Source organism: Oreochromis aureus, linkage group 18 (assembly GCF_013358895.1).
Source record: "Oreochromis aureus strain Israel breed Guangdong linkage group 18, ZZ_aureus, whole genome shotgun sequence".
Classification (NCBI taxonomy): Eukaryota; Metazoa; Chordata; class Actinopteri; order Cichliformes; family Cichlidae; genus Oreochromis; species Oreochromis aureus.
In genome coordinates, this window is record NC_052959.1 from 10124263 (window position 1) to 10144981 (window position 20719).

A 20719-nucleotide genomic window follows, 5' to 3' on the forward strand; every position below is an offset into this window, starting at 1 on the left:
CGTTACGTCATGCGCTCGTTGCTCAAGAGTCGTCACCCATACTAGACGTGATACAAGGACCGGTTGCTAGGGGAAAATATGTATTTCCCGACTTCCTGGCGGTGGTGTCTTGAGGTTTCTGACTGTCGGTGGGTGAAATTGGTTGCAACAAAGGTGCTGCACTAAAAACCTCCTGGTTGACTTGGTTGCTAGCAGTTTGCCATGGCTGCCTGTAATATCCCTGTAATTTGTCATGATTGTCTGCAAATGCTTGCTAAGTACAAGCCGAGCAGTAGCAAAGCTTGAAAAAACCCCAACACAGACCAGAAATTGAGGTGGTTTGCCTTTAAAGTGTTTTAAAAATGTGTTGAAGGCAAATGGTCTCCACAGTTTCACTGCACCTCGAAGAGCAGCCGGATGTTTGTAGATAAGACTGCCACTACCAGTCAAACTATGACCACAGCAATATGCTAGCAACTAAACCTAAGACAGATTTTACCACCCAGCTGGAGAATACATATTTTTTTCCCAGCAACATGTGTTTGCCAGATAGTCACGGACTGGTCACAAGGCCTGTGTGACAGGAGTTAGTCTCATGTGGTTAGCAGCCATGTGTCTGCAAAACAACAGCACAGAGGAGTGCATGCAATTGCTGCAAGGTGCCCATGTCCTGTGGCTGCTAGACAAACTCCATCACTCCTCCCCCACTGTGCATGACAGTTGGTATGAGACCATTGTGCTGATATGATGTGTTTGGCTTTCTCTAAATACGGTGCTATACGTTCAGGACAAAGACCTCCACTTTGGTCTTCTCTGTCTGAAAGACATTCTTTCAGAAGTCTTGTGGGGGGGGGGGGGTTCAGATGTGACTTTGCAAACCTAAGCTCTGCTGCCATGTTCTTTTAGAAACAAGAGGCTTTTTCCTGGCAGCCTTTTCAAACAAGCTGTACAAATTCAGCGTTTTTCTAATTGTACTGTCATGAACTTTAACATTTAACATGCTAACTGAGGCCTGTAAAGTCTGAGATGTAGCTCTGAGTTTTTTTCCATTTCCGCCGAGTTTTGCTGGGAATTTGCTGGGATGTCTGCTCCGGCAAAGATCGTGGCCTTATGCTAACAAACCTGAATGCTCCAGACCACACAACTTTTGCTTTTATTGAGGTGTTCACAGTAGCACCTGGCTGCTACTTACCATCTTAATTCCTATGAAAGCAGTCGGGGTGTAGTTAGTTTTTCACTTCATAGAGTCGTGTGAAGAACTTTCTTTTTCACTTGACTGTGTATGACAGAAAATAAGAAAAATCCTTATAGGCCTGTTTGATAGCTGCAGTTATATTTTATGATTAAAATGAAGAAATGCCTCAGCAACACATTCCGTATTTCAACAGTATTACTAGGCATGAAATTTTTTCGTACTGATAGACACTAATTCATCATTAAGAACCTTTAGAAAACGAACAGAATTTCCCAATCTGCCCACAATTTAACACTGAAATCTGAAACTCATTATAAAGCTATAAAGTTATGTGACATTCGTCTTCTTTTAATCCAAATTAATGGATTACGTTTAACATTTCTTGTAACCAGATTATTGTAATCTTGTTAAAGATAATCCCTCACCCTGGTCTTCAAGTAGCCCATTATATCTGAACATTTCTGCAAAGCAGCTGGCGCTAAATGCAACTGTAATCTGAGCTGCAGCCTCGCACCTAATGAAAAATATATGGGGAGCTGCAGAATATCTCATTACAGAAATATTCAATTTTCCCCTCAAATGATTTGTTCACATTTAATTAAAAAAGAGCTACACAGAAACTCTCACACGTACACACATATGCACATCTGGGATAGTAAATAATGCTTTCCAATTTCGCCTTTACCTCCCAGCACTTTCCCTATAAAAGCCCTCAGTGTTGCAGGGACGGGTGATTAGCATGACAGTGCATTTTGTGCACAGAAAGGCTTCCCCACCTGAGCCAGTCTCTGGCTCTATCTCTGCAGTGTGAGCCATTAAATGGCCTCTGAAGCCCCAGCCATTGATTAACGGGTGTCAGTACCCTGTTGGGTTTGAAGGACGGGATGCATGTGCATTAGAAAAGCGCCTGCGAGCTGCTAACCCCCCCTCCCATTCTCTCGCCACCTCCACAATCACCACCCCTGTTCCACTACTGTTGCTGCCAGGGCTGCTGATCTCTGGGCCACAGCCGCCACAGTTTGAAGTGAATCAGAGCTGGCGAACGAGGTCAGGAGGAGGAAGGGAGCGAGGGAAGACTTAGGAGGGGAGGAAATGTAAAGGATGAGGAGGGATTGGGGATAAATCGCTGCAGTTTAAAGCTGCGCTGTATTAAACATTTTCAGACTCGCGCTTATTCACTCTCCAGCAGAAAGTTGATTGTGTCTGTTACGTGTGATGCTTTATTCACCCTAGCTTGGCAGGAAAACTAGATACTTCAATTGCCACACAATATTCTGCATGCACAGTAAAAAATGAGTGCATGCTGTTTTAAGTGCAGATACATGTTGAAGTCAAGTATCTTTTCCATCTGGCAAGATAAAGAAATAAGGTTCCTATTATGTTACTTATTTCTTCGTAAGCCCGGAAGGTTACCATTATGTGTGCACGTGCAGAGGAGGGATAGTGGACATACTGGGCAAAGGATGTTGAAGCTGCCGGGCATACTAGAAATTGGAGAGCAAAAGACAGAACCATGCTTTCTCATTTTTTAAAGGCTTTCAAAATAAATGTTAAATTACAGGTGACATATGGTTTCTAAAACCTAAAAATAACACAACTTTAACTGCGTTTAACCGTAAAACTAAAGGTTCCTGTTACATTTACATGAATAAAAATATAATCAGTAGATGTTTTATGACTTTTTGATATACTTTATATAAAACATGGACATTGCCACTGTAATATAACCCACTTGGTTTTAGAGTCCACAAACTAGCAGGCTAAGGTGATTCATCCACTGACAATGCAACACAATAACTGTTGTGTTCGCTTAACAACACTCCCTGGCCAGTATTATTGCAGCTCTCTTGGATTGGTTTCTTCCTGTTTAAAGGGAGTTTTTCCTTCCCACTGTTGCCAAGTGCTTTCTGATAAGGAGTAGTATCTGGGGTTTTCTCTGTATAATTGTAGGGTCTTTACCTTACAATATAAAGCCTGTCTGACTGTTGTGAATTGGCGCTATATGAAATGAATTGAAGTGAACAGCAAAGTCGTGTGGCTCCCCAAGTCCCAGCTTGAGAGAGCATTCTAGCTAAAAGAAAATCTGACCTGGAACTCAAGATTTCCGACTTCCCACTTCAAAAGGAACGCAGCATGTTGACAATTTTAACCCTCCGTTTTTTGTACTGGGTTGTAAACATGTTTTTTAATGCTGCTAACTTGTAAATTGGACTCACTTTTAGAAGAACTCGAGGAAGTGCAGCAAAATTCTGGGACTTAATTTTTTAGCTCCAGGCGTTGCTGCTTGGTTTTTATGCAGCGCTAGGCTAACTGAATACCAGCTCCCTCACAGGCCTACATGCGATGTCAAGCTTCTCCATCTAAGCACAAAAACAAATAACTGTATATCCTAAATTGTTAGCTGCTATCTGTGATGGATAAGGATCTAACATTTAACAGCTCAGTTGTGTGTTTGACTGAGAGGCCGTGGCTGCGCTGTCACGTTGCCATGAGATGAAACATCACAGGGAACACTGTAACAAATCTCCATTGTCCAGCATAAAGAAAACAAAAACACAAACAAAACCAAGCCTGATGCAGCATGTGAAAGACCACATCTGACTGCCAGGGCGTGTGTGTTTCAAAGCCCTGAAGCAGTGAGCTCTGTGTGAAAAGAGAGGCCAGCAGAGATCATTAGCATGCATGTGAATGGATGGAAAGAAAGAGCAGATTATGCATTTGTATGTTTGCCGATGAGATAGAGGGGTTTAGGTCCCTCAACCCAGTTTGAATCACAAATCCCCCACCAGGGGAGGAGAGGGGCTATGGATAGAGAAGAGCAGGAAGAGACCGACTTTAGGCTTTTGAGTAAACGTAGAGGGGGTGTGCAGTGCTGTGGTCTCAGAGCAGATGTCCCAAATTGGCAAAGAAAAGAAAATAAGACCAAAAGGGATCGGTGGTTCCCGAGCTTAACTCCTATCTCAGTGAATCTGCAAAGTGTCTGCGCGGAGCATCAGGGCGGATCGCATCACCAGGCTGCCAGTCAAAGTTTTGAGAGCTTGTTTTCAGAGCCCCTTTTGTTGTGGCCTGTGGGGCGTGTTAGCAACAAGGCCGAGAGTGAGAAGGCCGAGAGGCCGACTGGCTCCGGGGACTCTTCCCCCTACATGTGGACGGCTTTACAGTTCGCTGCAAAGATGAGGAGAGACAAGGAGCAAAAACACTTCCTCGCAATCCGCACAGAGAGCGGCGACGAGCCAGTACGTCACACTGTCTCGTCCCGTTACCGGGGTCAGCGGTGCCGATGCTGACAGTGATGGGTGTCACTGCGGGTTTGTAATTAAATGGCAAGAGGCTGTTTGAAATTCAGTGCCATTTCTTTCTTCTTCTTTTTTTTTTTTGCCTATATCACAAAGAGACACAAACACACACACACATGCACACAGAGAGGCTGATTCTTATCGCCTGAAACTACCTGTATATTCGAAATAAATGGCCTGCCAAGCAGTTGATGGGTTGGCTAGAAATCCCAAATGCTTATACTGCCTTGGCTGCTTTCAAGTAATCATCCCCATGGTAACACCTGACACCAGCTATTCATCATGCAGCCCATATAAACTCCAGCATATTCACAACAACAAGTCAGAGTCAACTTTTTATACCAGCCGCTGACAAGTAGCCACACAAAACATGTCAGCGCATGATGACGCGTTCAAAATCTAACGATCTGCCGCGCACGCGTGTCGCCTTGCATCATGCTCTTCCCTCAGCATTAATTGTCAGTCGTTAGAGCTAACGTGACAGGGGGAAAGTGAATTTGTTAAGATGGAGCTGGCTCTCATGTGCCGCCACGGTTCACATCAGTCAGCGGGGGATACCGAGGAAGCAGGCCTTCATTTAGCATTTATACAAACAGAAATGGAAATTCTTTGGCTTTAAATTAAACAAGATGAGGATGCGCGCACGGCACAAATAGTCAGACTGTATGAAGATGTTATTTTTTCCCTCCCTCACTCTTGCTGTGCTTCTACCATCTGTCAGAGATATTGATGTTTCTCACAAAGGGCTAAGGGGTGCGAGATGAAGGAAAGGAGCGAGCGTGAGGAAATATTTGTGGGATGTAGTCATACACATCTTCTCGTCACTCCTGGGGACAGATGTAGAGACCTGGAGGGTTTATGTCGACGCTGGACCGCGCTCAGTTTTAGTCAGTGGTGAATTGATCTGATACCAAGTAAATATGCGTCCAGTTTTGCAGATACTTTCAACTAAAAGGCAGCTTATGTAGGGGAGAGCAGTGTGTCATGATTTATGAGATGACTTTGCAATTTCCACAATAATTACTTAATACGACAAAACACACCTTTCAGCTTTTCATGTATTTTGAAACATGGGGCTTATTAGAGACCTGGAGGGCAAAAACGTGCCTGTCTGTAAAGAATTTTGGGTCAACTTCTGTGATTTGAAAGTGCTGTAGGCTATAAATTAAAATAGACGTGACAGTCAACACAAAAGGGTTCAGACATTTTTCATTATGCATGCTTGAAGTATATTGTTTCATTTCCAAAAAATAATTTATTTAAGGGTTCAGTGGGCTGTATGCTGAAATTTGGAGGATAGAAACAAAGTATCGATCCTATCGCCCTAGTAACAATCCGATATTAGTACCAGTGTTGGTATCGATCAGCCCTCTAGCATAAGAGTAGAGGAGTTGGTGCAGACGTGTCTCTTTTCTGATGAACAGGAACAGCGTACTGAACCCGATACTAATACTAACGATGCATCGATACTATCGATACTTGGATCGATCCGCCCACCCCTCGTCATAGGTGTCGCGTGTTAAATTCTACTCCTCGTTAGCATTGCAAGTGGTGCGGTTTTAAGAAATATGCAATGCCCGCCTTTGGTCAGCCACTTTGGTTCGGACTGAAATATATAAACACTAAACATGTGGACGGGGGATCAAGCCGTTTCAGTCAACAAAGCCTCAGCTCACCCACACTGCAGCATCCACAAACACAGATTTTTCTCCATCCATGGCGGCACATAGGTGCTCCTTGTGGTTCAGATCTCGTTTCTGGCCTAAATCCCACAGCTAAGGCTCGAATTTCTCTCGGAGGGGAAAATATTCTTTCAGCGTGTGGCTGCTATCCTTAAACACTTCAGAGTTTATGCTTCCATCTATAAATACAAGTTCACCTAAACCGCTGTAAGAAAAACAGCACCAGACTTTGTTGTTCCCACCTTCATCCGCCACTGTACCCTCAGTGCAGGCTGGTTGGAGTTCTCGCTTCACAGAAACTTTCTGCCTACAGATCAGTCTAGGTGGGATTTGGTCTCATCTCAAAATAACTCATCTTCACATGCTGCTATTGTGCACAAGTTTTGTGTTTTTGTGCTTATGAAATAGGCTTTCTTTGCTAATAGCTTTAACTGTCCATCTATGTTTTAGGGGGGGCGAGAAACAAATGATCTTATAGTGGGAAAATGGATGAGTTTCAGCTCTGTTTGATGCAGATATTCATGTTCCTCTAAGGGTGTTTTCACACCAGTCCCATTTAATCTGTTTAAATCAAACTCTGGTTTGTTTTCCCCCTTGGTGCAGTTCATTTGTGGAGATGCTTGGACCAGAGGAAATGGACTATAGGTGTGAAAATGCCCTAAAGGTGAGCTATGATTAATTGCCGGTTCAATCCCCGGCCTCTTTCACATACTGAAATGGAGGAGAATGACACTGAACTCAAAGTTGCTGCTTCTTTGCCGTGCCATTTCTGCCTCCATTGTCATGAGAACATACACTGTATATAAAAGATGGGCATAATGACCACTCTTAGCTGTCTGAAAGCAGACGTCACTGGCTTGAGACTCAGACTTGGGAAGAATGTGCTCCGCGCAGAAAACCTATTTAATCTATTTAATATGAGGCAACAGTGTTTGAACAAATACATGATGAAGTTATCTCTCAGCTCTCTGTTGTAGAGTTAACTAGCACATTAACACATCATCTAAATCAAGGATGGGTCATTAATTTTCCAAACGGGGCACAATTAGTGCCTGGCTGTGCTATCTTCTGTTACCGGTAGCAGTTTATAAAGAGATTAAATTAATATTGAGGAGAATTGAGTTCAGCTTATTGGTGCAGTTCTGGTTCAAACTAGTTCTAGTTTCTCATGTGGCGTCCTTGGTAAAATTAATTTCCCACCCTGCTCTGAGTCCAAAATGTAAACACAATCATTTTGCACATGTTAGCATGGATGCTAATAATAGCATTAAATAGTAAACTGACTGATTCTTATAGCGCTTTTCTACTCGACTACTATAGTACAACTTCCCTCATTCACCCAGATATATAAGCACTTTTTATCCATCTTCACACAACTTTATACTCCAATGGATGCACCAGAGAGCAACTTGTGGTTAGTATCTTGCCCAAGGATATTTGGCATGCAGACAGGAGCAACCAGGGATCGAACTACCAACCTTCCCGCTTTGCCTCCTGAGCTGCAGCCACACATATTCGCAGTTCATCATCAGATGGCGAGTGCAAAGATCTGCGTGGACAGTTGCTTGGCTTCCAGTTTTTTGCGGCTGTGCAGACTCCTCCGCGAGGTCACATCTTCAGGTGGGAACCAGGAGTGGGCGAACACACCACTTTCTCACTTTGCTCACTTCAGCTTTTTTTGTTGTTGTTGTTTGTTTGTGTGGGCCAAATACAAGAAACAAAGCGGCTCTTCTTTCTCGTGCGTGGATGTCGCCAATTGACCCGAGAAGCAGACAATGACAGCGGTGAGCAAGGTTGGAGGTTTAATTTACAAAAGCAGAAACTTTAGAAATCAAGGTAGAGGGAACAGAGCAGGAATTAAATCTAGGATGATGGTCGGGGAGGGTCTGTGGAGATGGGAGATAGGTGTGGATTGAGTGGATCTCTTACTTGCAGTCCAGGGAAAGGTACTCGAGAGAGGGGTGGTCAGAGGGCAGGCTGTTATCCGGTGGTACCTTGGAATGAGCAGGCAGGTTATAATCCAGAGAGAGGTGCTTACCAGAGTGAGGTGGCTGGCTGGGTGGATGAGTGGAGTTGGATCCATCTGCAGCATAGAAACTAGAAAAAAAACCCACAGGCCACCACAGCCTGCCTGGACCCTGACAAAATCCTTTGCAGGCCTTTGTGACTGCGTCCATGTAATTGTTCCTTTATGTGCAGACTCTTAGTATTATGTAGCTAATAGATATTCATTGTTCAGTCAGCGAATATATAGACAAGCTTTAAATGTTATCATACTCTGGCTGATGATAAAGTACCTGCAAAAATGACTTTCCAGTCAATCTCAACTAAACTTTAGTGTTAGTGCTCAGCAATTAGCAAGCGAGCCTTTAACTCAAAGAGCCCCACAGCCTCGTCAAGCTGCTAGCGTGGCTTCAAACTCTTAAGCCCTTTTTCCATCTGGATATATTTTTTTCCTTTTCATAGCCTGCAAAGTATTTTAAAGAAATTATTTGGCACAAAAGAGAGCTTCCTTTTCACGGGGTTCGTCAGGCTGAAATTGTGGAGTTCATTGTTTTGGGTTTTTTCCTTTTTTTTTTTTACTCTAGCTTCAAAGAGCGGAGCAGAAGAAAGCCGGGCTTCTGACTGCTAGAGGTTCCCTATCTGTGGACTGCAGATAATGAGGTGGTTGGTATCTGTTAGCTTGAAGAGAGCAGCCCAGCCGGACCGGAGCATCTGTCCGCGGAGAATTGGCTTCTCGTCCGGTCACAACAGTAGCGTGAGGTTTTGTTAGGTATATCCTGAATTCCTCCAGGTTTAATGTCTCCATCAAAAGGAGATCAAAAGGATGGGATTAGAGCTGCATAACAGAGGTAAGTGCGGAGAGGAGTCTTCACTAAACTCCGGCGCGCTTTTGATACCACTCATCCCTGCCAAAACCGTAGCCATGGCAACAGTGGAGAGGGAAAGTGTGCAGCATTGATAAGAGTGCGACAGGGGATGAAGGGGTTGACAGATCATTTTGGAGGAGTCTGACCCTTCCGCGGAAGGACCGTCGTCTTGTCTGGGAAATTAATACCATACGCAGATGGTGTGTAGAGATTGACAGTCTTGGACCCAGTTCTCTCTGTGAGAGCAATTTAACACATATCATACTACAAAGTGTTAACTTCAGACACTAGTGAGGGTATTTTCACACTGTAAATGCCTGTGACTGTGGGTCTCTTCTTCAAGTCCTTTAGGATTTATCTGCTGTGCCGAGCTTACTCTGCCTCTCATTGTTAGGAAAATATGCACATAACTCCGCTGCCATGCCTTTAGCTGGGCTTTAGCACGCTGCCACGGTAACGAACGTCACGCGGAAACGGATGTTCGGCTTCTAGTTTAAACGGGATCAGGTAAAGAGACAAATTAAATATCAACGCTTTTTCCTTTCACCTATTTTTTTTTCCTTTTAAACTTACACTCTTTGCTAAGTTTGAGTTTGTGTCAACAAGGCTGGTACATATATATGTGTGTATGTACCAGCTCTGGAAAACCGCGGGGAATTCTTCATTTCCTCTCTTCTTCTCTGAACACATGAAGACAGATAAAAAAGAAAAAACAAGAAGAAGAGAAAGAGCAATGTACAGTATAAGGGCCTCCAGCCTGCCTCAGGGGCAGCAAGCCGGATACAGCCTATGATTTGACAAACAACGTTTTTGCACCACTGATTCAGACGGAGTGTACTTAATTAGCAAAAATGGACACTAATTGAGCCCCAGCTGTATGTGTGTGGGGGGGGGGAGGAAAAAAAAAGATGTGAATCTCTAAGCACACACCAACCCAAGAGCTCCAAGTCTCTCTGATCCTCTTCTCCCCCCCTGAGCTCCGTCTGTTCACTCACTGAGCGTAGCGGCTTGTTAGCACACTGGGAGATTTGTAAGGATAATGAAAAGTCGAGAGAAAAGCATGAAGAAGAGGGACTTCAGGATTTGTTCTTTGCTAAACAACACCTTGTCCTGCAAGTCTTGACGAAGCACTAAAAAAAAAAAGAAAGAAAGAAAGCCTTCATTTTTTACTACCACTCTAGTGGATGATTTAATCCCAAATGTTTAGCCCTTTATATTGCAATAAAGCGCGGTATTGCATTGAGCATTTCATAACACGCGCAGAGATTGTTTTGCTGCATCATTTGCACAATTTTTTTTCCTCCGTGAAGGAGTGTCCGACTGTAAATGCGATTCCCGAATCTCAGCCAGACTGACTCGGGCGCTGCGGATAAATGAACGAGCACAACAAACTCAAAAGCCGACTTCACTAAAACATGTAAATGAGCTTTTCACTATGCTAATGAAAATGTAAATTTCCCCCCCTTAAAAAAATAAACTATACAGCCAGGAGGCAAAGTGGAAAGAGTAAAATACAATAAATTTGTCCTTTTTTTTTTTTTGGAATCCACAGGGGGAGGATTCATGTTTTTACACAAATCCCTGGAAATTATTTAAATCAGCTCCTGCTTCGCTGTAGCATGTGCATGTTTGTTTTCACTTGACAGTGGGCTATACGTTTTAGGCTGGCAGAGGTCGTCATGTTCACACAGACTAATCATGATGATCTTTGCATTTGTGCCACAGCTGCTTGGTATTTTTCAGTCTTCTGTTTGTTGTGATCATGCACTACATAGCCTTATGTGTCCCTTTAGAGGCACAAACCAACAAGCAAATATATTATTACAGCATACACTTTGGACCAGGAACAAAATACCAACAATACGACCTGTTCAAGACGTTTTGAGCCACCATTCATTTCTCTATATTTTCCTGCCAAGGAGCCAGACTTTCTTGTCTTGAGCAGTAGTTCTCCAGGATGCCTGAAGGTCTTTCAATGTTATTATTTGGACATTGGCTGCTTTTTCACTCATTTTCAGTGCACTCCTTCTACCTGCCCATTTTAAAAGGAATGTTTTAATTCTTTTTAACCCATTTAACGCTGACCTATCACTCATCCAAGCATAAAAAGGCACCTAACTAAAAGTTTGAACCAGTTTTATGTACACACTTGGCAAAGAACCAGTTTTAAATGGTATCTTTAGGTGCTTTCGTAGCAGCCTGTTGTAAAAAGACATCATTTGTTCCCTTTTGTTTTGTTGAATCTATGAGAAATGCCAAAGACAACACAGTTTGACGGGTATAAAATGGCATTTTCGCACCAACAAGGTGATTCCTAAAGAGATGGAAACTCATATACCTCTGCATGGTGTGCGGTGTGTCCTAATAAAAACATCTACAGCTCATGAAAAGTCTCTGAAAGTCATAGTGGCTGTCAAGAAGATGTTCTTTAAGAAGGAAAGCAAAGAGAAAACGCTGAGGTGTGCCAAATTACAGAAATAGTGGACTGCATTGTCAATATGTATGATGGAGGTCAAGAAAGAGGTACAACAGCGAGTGTCTAAAGCAGGGGAGGGGAACTCCAGGCCTCAAGGGCCGTTGTCCTGCAGGTTTTAGATATCATCGTGGGTCAGCACACCTGAATGAAATGATTAGTTCATTACCAGGCCTCTGGAGAACTTCAAGACCTGTTGAGGACAAAATTTACCCATTTAAATGATTTGTGTTAGATCAAGGACACATCTAAAACCTGCAGGACACCGGCCCTTCAGGCCTGGAGTTCCCCCATCCTTGGTCTACAGCCATGTGTAAAACACTGAGGAGCTTCTGGTTTGGGCCTGGATTTCAGCCAGTGCTGTTGGAGAAACTGATGGAATTGTGAACACAGAAAAGTACCATCAGATTTTGATCCACCATGTAACACCTGGTCATTCAAACACACTGCCAATGCAGTAAAGGCATACCTGGAGAGAAAACCATAGTCATAGATTCAAAAGGTTGATTCTGTTCATCTGGATGAGTGAGCATGCATCAAGATATAGTCATAGATTGGCTTCCCCAGAGCCCGAATCTCAACATTACTGAAGCAGTGTGAGATCATCTTGAGAGAGAACAGAACAAAAAGCAGCCAACATCCAAAGAAGAGCTTTGAATGTCCTTGAAGAAGCCTGGAGGACTATTCCTGAAGACTACTTTAAGAAATGACAAGAAAGCTGCCTGAGAGAGTTCAGGCTGTGTTGAAGTATAAAGGTAATGATACCAAATATTGACTCTCAAGCTTGCTGGAATGGCACAAACTCTGTTTTTCTTTATCTAATGTATGTTTGCACAGATATATTGCACCTCTTTCACATTCTTTTAGCAAAACATAGAGGAATGAGGAGTGGCTCGAGACTTTTGCACAGACGGCATACTCTTAAAAGAGCCATCTCTTTAAAAATCATCGTGCAGCTGTGTGCATGTATAGGTCAACTAACTAATCTAATCAGTCCTCTGGAATGGCATAATAAGTTCAAAAGCATAATGCAAGACATGCTCACAGTTAATGATGTATTTTTTTGTTATAAAAGGAAAGTCCAATTAGTAATATCCCAGAAACCTGTTAAATCTGTCTCAGTGAACCCAATTAAACTAATTCACATCTTTAAAATGAAATATTTATGGTATTGATTTTTACACTGGCAGATATTCAGCCCGGTAGCAGCGCCTGCTGTTTATTCTTTCAGTTTACTGAATGAAATATATCAGCGATGGCCAGTCTGGAGGACATCTTGATGCTAACTGTTGATAGCTTACAAGTTTCTCTCAACAATGCTGCAAAAGCAGACGCTGTCTGTTTTTCCCCCCCATAAGAGTCTATAAAACCATGTTTTCTTGTGAGTTTTCTTGTCTTCTTGTCATCAAAGTATTGGCAGGAATACAGACTCTGTAATCAGATTTTTGGAGGCCAGGAGAAGAGGAGACTTTCCTGCTGGTTTTGGTATAAACAATCAGAAGGAGAAACAGTAACTGAGACAACACAAGCCAGACAGCCTGTGGATGCAGACATGTGTTGGAGGAGGTAAAGATGCTTTTCATATGTGAAGACTTTGAGAAATTGTCAACATTTCGAGCTCTGTAGTCACACGGTGAGTAAATTTCTTTTTAAAATGCGTCGTTATATTCATCTTGATAAATGGTAAATGCTGAGCAGGAAATAGGCAAGATTTCTGTTTTAACTTCAACTTTATGCAGTAAATGTCAATCGATGGTGTAGTGGCTATAAATTAATAACACCATCTATAAGCCTCCTTTTAACTATTCACTTGTCTTTCTAACGGGCACTGAAGTCTCCTGAGAAAATGAAGGCTTTATTGCGCAACCCGAACAGGAAGAGGAAAGCGCTTCTGTTTTGCCCAGCAGCCATTTATCTTTCCCCAGGTAGCTGAAACGGTGGACGGCATAACAACTGGGGTACCTGTGGAAACACTGCCTGGAAAAAAAAAAAACAAATCCATTGTCGGCGTGCCAAAAAAGGTGAGAGAAACTGAAGGTAAAACAAGAGTGAACTTCAGACAGGCTTTCGCTCTATACAGAGAGCTCAAGGACCTGTGAGGGCTCAGAAGCAGCTTTCAGTCAGCAATATTTCTCTCAGTAACAACACAAAGCTTTGTAGTCTTTGCAACAGGGTCAGTGGGGGGAACGATGTCAATTTACTAATCACAGAACAAGCTGGAGCCACTGATCACAATGTTATCTCGAGACTTGGAGGTCACTGCAAGTAACAGTACGCTGTAATCTGCCACTTGTATCTACATCATCTGGTTGGACATTAAGCTTTTCATATTAGATTCAGTGGGCTGATGCTTTTATCCAGACCAAGAGACAAGAGCTGAAAAATAAACCCAATGCTTGAGGCTGGTTCCTAAAAAAAGAGTCACTCCCAATAGACTCCCATGTTAAAATGTCCAACTTTTAACCATTAAAAGCATCTTTACAGCGTTGATCTCCATGGATAGTTTCCCCTTCATAACAACTATGAGTGTGGTGATTTTCTTTCTTCTTTTTTTTACTCCTCCACCTGGATTATTGATTTAGTGGGCGTGGCTGCATTGACCGACAGAACACAGGCAGCGGGAATTGACTAGTGTGCTCCACCACATCCATTAAAATAGATCTCCTCACTGTGTGACTAATGTTGTAGCTCGTTGGGTTGTGCTTCAGTTTTGGGGAGTAAAATTCTAATATCTTATCAGTCTTAGCACTAATTAGCCGATGTGTGTGTCTGTGTATTGCACCCATGCAGTTCATGGACGTATATCGCTAACCATGCAGGAGAGCGTTGGCTGATGAGTCATGACTTAAAACTTCTAGCTCTAAAAAGCATCACGTTGGTGGTCAAAATGTGAAGTTCAAAACCAATAGGTAACATCATAGTGGCTGCATCTGTCTTTCTAAATCATCAATTTTAGAGTAAAACATACTGTAGTGTTTAAGATGACTCAGGATTGCACTTATTCGTCTACAAATGTATGAGGTTAAATATGTGCCAAAATTATGTTCCCATGGACACTGGACAGTTACACTGCAGCATTAAAAGCTACATTTTAGCTATTAGCAGTGGCTCATGGTCAAAGTAGCCATTCATTTTACCTAAATCCCCTCTCTTCCTTATGATATCACTCCATCTATTATCTTACCCCCATCTCTTCCTTGCAGCTAACTGTAACAACAGCAGCCTCCTGTGACTGCGAGGGCCTGTTTCTAGTTGTTTCTGGTAGTGCTGTTGACAGCGCAGCAGCTGCAGCCCCAACAGCTATCATGTAGGTTCATTTGAAACATTTTGCTGCATCTATTTTTAGTTTCTTTTTCTCTCTTTGCTTTTCAGCTCCACCTTTTTTGCTTTTGTTTGTTTATATTTATCAACCACTTCTTCCACTCTGTTCCATTAAAGGGGGAGGGGCCAGCTCGTTAAGAGATTTGATTGGCCAATCCAGTGTCAGTAATGATAATGAACAAATGCACTACTATCAGTGCATATAAGGCCAGCACATAGTGGCCCTTCAATTGATCAATGGTCCTAAAAGTGCATCGGCCCACCAGGCAAATGCCAGATCACCAGTCCAGCCCTGTCCCAACGTATCGCCTGACTTTGTTCCTACAAATGTTTGCACTGGTCTCGATATTCGGCACTAATTCTTGAGTAGTTGATGTAATCGACTGTACCGTAGCAGTTGTACTAATTTGTGAATGATACCTGGCATCATGTTCGTTCTATTGATCATTTCATACTATCTATAAGATGTTATAACTAACATTCTTATTTCTGCCTCATGCCTACATGTGATGACCTGATCCATTGTCAGGTGTTGATTTTTGCGATGATGGTTTTTGTAGTTATGAAGAAGATTTTTAAACTTGTATAAATGTCACTCACAATTACTCACATTGATGTTTCTGCTAATATCATCACCCGACTAATCACATCACATCCACACATGATGTTTATTGGGTTTATTAGGCAGTATCCTCTAATTGGATGATTGAAGGTTTTCCGGTGGATGTGTGGGAATACACAGATATTCCCGTTATGCCTGATGAAGGTCAATAGGAACAAAACATTTTAATTTAATAAAGGTATTAGCAGTCTGTAGGAGTTACGCTGAAATGCAGGTATTTTTTCTGTATGAGACACATGAGCACAACCTGCAGAGCAGCAAAGAAACACAACAGGAAGTGGAAGAAGACGACTGAAGTACTGACACAAAAGTGTAAAGAATAGACAGTCTGGTAGTCAAATGACGTACAGCTAAACATTAAAAATAAAAAGGTTTGACAAAATAAAGTAAATCAGAATCTCATTTGTGTTCATTTACTCCCTGTGATCGTTTGTCTGGGTGTAAAATAACGTGAACTACATTTCCCACGTATAATCCAGCCTTGAACGCCGGGTTCGTCACTTTGAGCGCTAGAACTGTTTGACAGCTTAGATGATTGGAGACTTGCTGAATGACTGACTTCTATATCCTCAGACTGAACACGAAGATAGAAACGCATGAGGAACACATGTTAAAGAATTAGCAGCATTTCTGACTGTTATCAGAGATACATGATGAACACCTGCCACAGAGGGATGTTTTCTACAACCTGGAAACTTCTTCTCACTAATTGCCTGTAACAGATGGATAAATAATTAGTTAGTGTTTTAAATAAAACCAGGCTTTAGATGCTTAATTATAGCAACACTCCTCATAGGCAGATGTGCTGCTTATTAGAGGACAGAACTTTGATTAAATGCTCTAAATAACATTTTAATGTTCTCCTTTTAATGACTTTTCATAATGTGACGCTCTATATTTTCTAGAAGAGAATGAGGATCAGTCTAGCATTTCCTTCCTTGCACAAAAAGGTGAAAACACTATTAATTAACTTCTTTTTCAGCCTTTTTGAGATTTGCTGGCTAAGTTGTTTTTTTGGGGGGGTTTTTTTTAAGTCTGCATCTCATTGCCGCAGTTGCCAGTCTGAGTGCTCAAAGTAGTGGACCTTCTGTCTGCATGAAACTGAAGCTTTCGCTCGAGTGATTTCCATTTAAGGACGCTGATGAAAACTGCGAGAAGCAGAGTTTAATCTAATTCGGGGACTTTATTTTTCAGACATCCTGTGCAGGTTACCAGCGGCCACCACGGGATCAAAACAAGATCTGGAAGTTTAGTGAAGTGAAGAGTACGCTTGATTTAATTAGAAGGGAGATTTTTTTTTTTTCTTCTGTTGCTGGCTTGTTTTTCCTCTGCTGCGCCTTCCCATTATTCTCCAACATACAGTAATGAAAGTCTGTGCTGATTGCAACCACATCGGTGGATCCTTTTGCTCGTTTTAACACATTAACATAGTTTGCAACAACTAGATGAGCTCTTGATGAAAGCGATTTGATTAGAAAATGCTGGATGGTTATGAAACGGAGGCCGAAACACCTCAGTTAATTCAGCTTTGAAGTGTTTTATTTGACAGTCGCTGATTGCACTCATCTTAAAAAAAAGGACCCTTTAACACAGACACAGACAAATTTTCTCTTATTATTCACATTACTCGCAAGTTACCTAAAAAAAACCCACACATAGCAAATGTTGGTTTTAACAACATGAGCACCAAGCCAGATTTCCAGGAATTGTTTCTGATATAATTTGTGCCATTTCACGAGGAAAATAACATTTGGGTATTATCGCAGCAGAGTGGTCCATTAAAAAGAGACCTGATAACTGTTCTGTCCTGAGCTTTTGTTTCTTATAGCACCCACTTGACCACACCACCAGTTTTCACGCCAAAGGAGGGTAATTGCAAATGTTCGAGGGAGGAATATCACCAAAAGCGGGAAAGGTAACCCTCGATGGGGGTGACAACACCATAAATGTCACTTATGGTCAAATTTCACCAAGGGCAGAGTTTCTGGAAACTGTTAAATGTCCTGCCCAAGGTACTTGGGCAGATGTCCACTTGGGACTGCCAGTCATAGGCAAAACAGCAGTCCAGAAAGTTGAAATAGACGGTCCACATTAGACACTTTTAATCCTACACAAAATTCTCCAAAATTTAGAGACAGAGAGGAGTTCTAGATAAATATAATTTAGCAAACCCCACAGGGATCGGGGGTTCGAATCTATAATATTTGGAAATAACACCCAATAAAAATGTTGACCATGTTCATTCTAATGTGCAGAGATTGGCTAACCTGACCAGGGAATGCAATAAACAGGACTGTCAGAACAGTTGGCGTTAAAGTCACTTTTGACAGTCCACAAATCCTTAATCACGGCAGCACCTCAATACATTTAGGCATGTAGACATGGTCAAGATGACCTGCTGAAGTTCAAATTTCACAAATCTCAATCTTGAAATCAAATCTTTAGAGGAAGAAAAGGGATTTAACTGATTTTGAACACACAACTATCTCCAGGGTTTAGAGAGAATAGTCCAGAAAAGGATCAGATACCCGTGAATGTAATGTTAATGTCAGAGCAGAATGGAAAGACTTTTTTGAGCTAACAGGACGGCAGCAGTAACTCAAATAACTAGTCGCTGCAACTAAGCTATGCAGAAGAGCATCTCTCTATGTCCACCACAACAAACCTTGAAGCAGATGGGCTACAGCAGCAGAAGACCACACCAGATGCTACTCTTGTTAGCTAAGAACAGGAATCTGAGGCTATAATTCACAACTGGTCATTAAAGATTGGAAAAATGTTGCCTGGTTTGATGCGACTTGATTTCTTACACTTTCAGATTTGGATGGCAGGTTCAAACTTTGGTCTAAACAACATGAAAGCATGGGATCAACAGCTCAAGCTGCTGGTGGTGTAATAGTGTGAAGGATATCTTCTTGACATACCTGAGCATTGTTGCTGTCCACAGTTTGTGACCACAGTGTACCCACTTATGGGCACACTTATGGGTACACTGAGTACTTCCAGCAGGATAGTGCACCATGTCAAACAGCTTTAATCATCTCAAACTGCTTTCTTGAACATGACAATGGGTTCACTGTAGTCAGATGGTCTTCACAGTCACCAGATATCAGTCCAATAGAGCAGCTTTGGGATGTGACGAAACAGGAGATTCACTTCATGTTTCTCCAGCCGACAAATCTGCAGCAACTGTGTGATGCTATCAATGTGGACCGAAATCTGTGCGGAGTGAAGTGACCTGTGAGTGGAAATGATCAGCATGACCCACAAGGGATGCAGCTAATGTAAATTACAATTGCTTTTTCCACGCTTCCATTTTTCACACACTAAAATGTGCTTGTTATAAAGCCTTGTGTGAAGCGCTTTAGAAAACCGCTCTTAACTACATCTGCTGCTGCATAATTAATCCTGGTTAAAGTGCAGTTGGATCCTCTGAGTGCCGTGGCTGTCTTCCTCGAAGTTCTTAAACATTCAGATTTTTTACTGACCTCAAGTCAAGGAAAGGTGATCAGAAAAGACACGGAACATTTTTCTTTTTACAAGTTGAGTCAAAATACTGAGCGTGACCCATGACCTCCCTGTGAAGGAGGGGGAAATACCCTTGGGAGAGTATGAACACCAATAAAATTATCCTCAGCATAAATCAGCTGAGAGGGCACAAAACTATCAGTGTGTTGCTTCCAATTAAAATAAATTTTGCGGGGAGATTTCACTGCAGTCACTTAAACTAATAATCTAGTGATCAAAGTGGAAGATTTAAATGAAATAATTGATTTTGCAGTGATAAATAATCATCTCGAGGGCCTAGATGCTTGAAAGGATCTTAAGTTTAACAAATAGTTATATTACTAGAACATATCCCCTGATGAATGTTGTATTGTGCCCAAACACCGTTGTGTTGAAATTATTCAAGGACGAGGCAGCTGATACTCATTACTTTAGTCCAACATGTCCTTTAGTTTATGACCTGCAAATGTAATAGCGTTCACCCTCAGCGGTTTGTGCTTAGCATTAATTAACAAATGCTAACACGGTAGCACACTAAACTAAGCTGGTGAATCTGGAAAACATAATACCTGCAGCATGTTAGCGTTCTTCTTACTGTTTTTAGCATTTAGCTCAAAGCACCGTCTAATTACAACCTAACGGTGCCCCTAGCGCGCCTGCAGACACGTAGCTGCCACTGTGCTACAATACAAGCTAAGGGACGGTCAGAAATTTGCTAAAGCGGCTGAGTGCTGAACTCTACAGGGTTTTACTTGAAGAGGCCGCTTTTAATGAGTAACTTTTCACCTGTGGATTAACTTATATTAGTGCAGTGGCTCTGTGGAACAACTAATTGCAGGTTTGCAGCTCCCACGAGAAGCAGAGGCGACAGGAATGAGGGACTGAAGTCGTTCACCTCAGCCTCTCGTCACCACAGCAGTCGACCTCCTTTGAGACTGAAGAGAGAAAAGAGTTACATTGGTTTTTTTTAAAGATTTATTTAAAAAACCACGACTTATCTGGGTACCTTTGGGGTTAACCCTGGGTTTTCAGTGTTCACCTGTTACCAGGGTACATCGCCATGGTAACTTAAGCTCCAGGTTTAACCTTCTTGGCAGCAGGTTGTGTTCCAGATTAGAGATCAATCAGCTGTCCAGAAAATAAAATCACCAGTCCTGGAAGATTCCTGTGTCTGTGCATGGATAGCAACAGGATCTAGAGTTTTCTATTTCCAATTTATCAAGAAGAAATATCAATTCTTTGACACAAATAATTTCACTGCAGTTTTTTTTCTAAGCTTTAATATATTGTACTGTGCAAAAATCTTGAGCTGTTCCTCTATTCTTTATATAATATTTCCGAAGACCCAGACTTTCTTCTAATTTTGCAAAAATATTTCTTTCAGAGTTTTTCTTTGCGAATTGGCTGCTTTTTTACTCATTTTTATGGTGGTGTTAGATGTTGGATTTGTTATTGATCTAATTACAAACACAGAAACATACAGTCTGAATCTGATCTAATATGCAGAACCATGTGGAAAGCATATGATCCACAGTGGCTTCATTTTTCAGCATGAAAATGACCCCAAACACACTGCCAGTGCGTATCAATCATGCCTTGTCCTCCACAGAACCGGAGCTCAACCTTACTGAAGCAGTGTGGGATCATGTTGACAGAGAACAGAACAAAAGGCAGAAACATCCAAAGAAGAGCTTCGAATGTCCTTCAAGAAGCCTGGAGAACTATTCCTGAAGACGACTTAAAGAAATGACAAGAAAGCTCTGTCAAATGCACA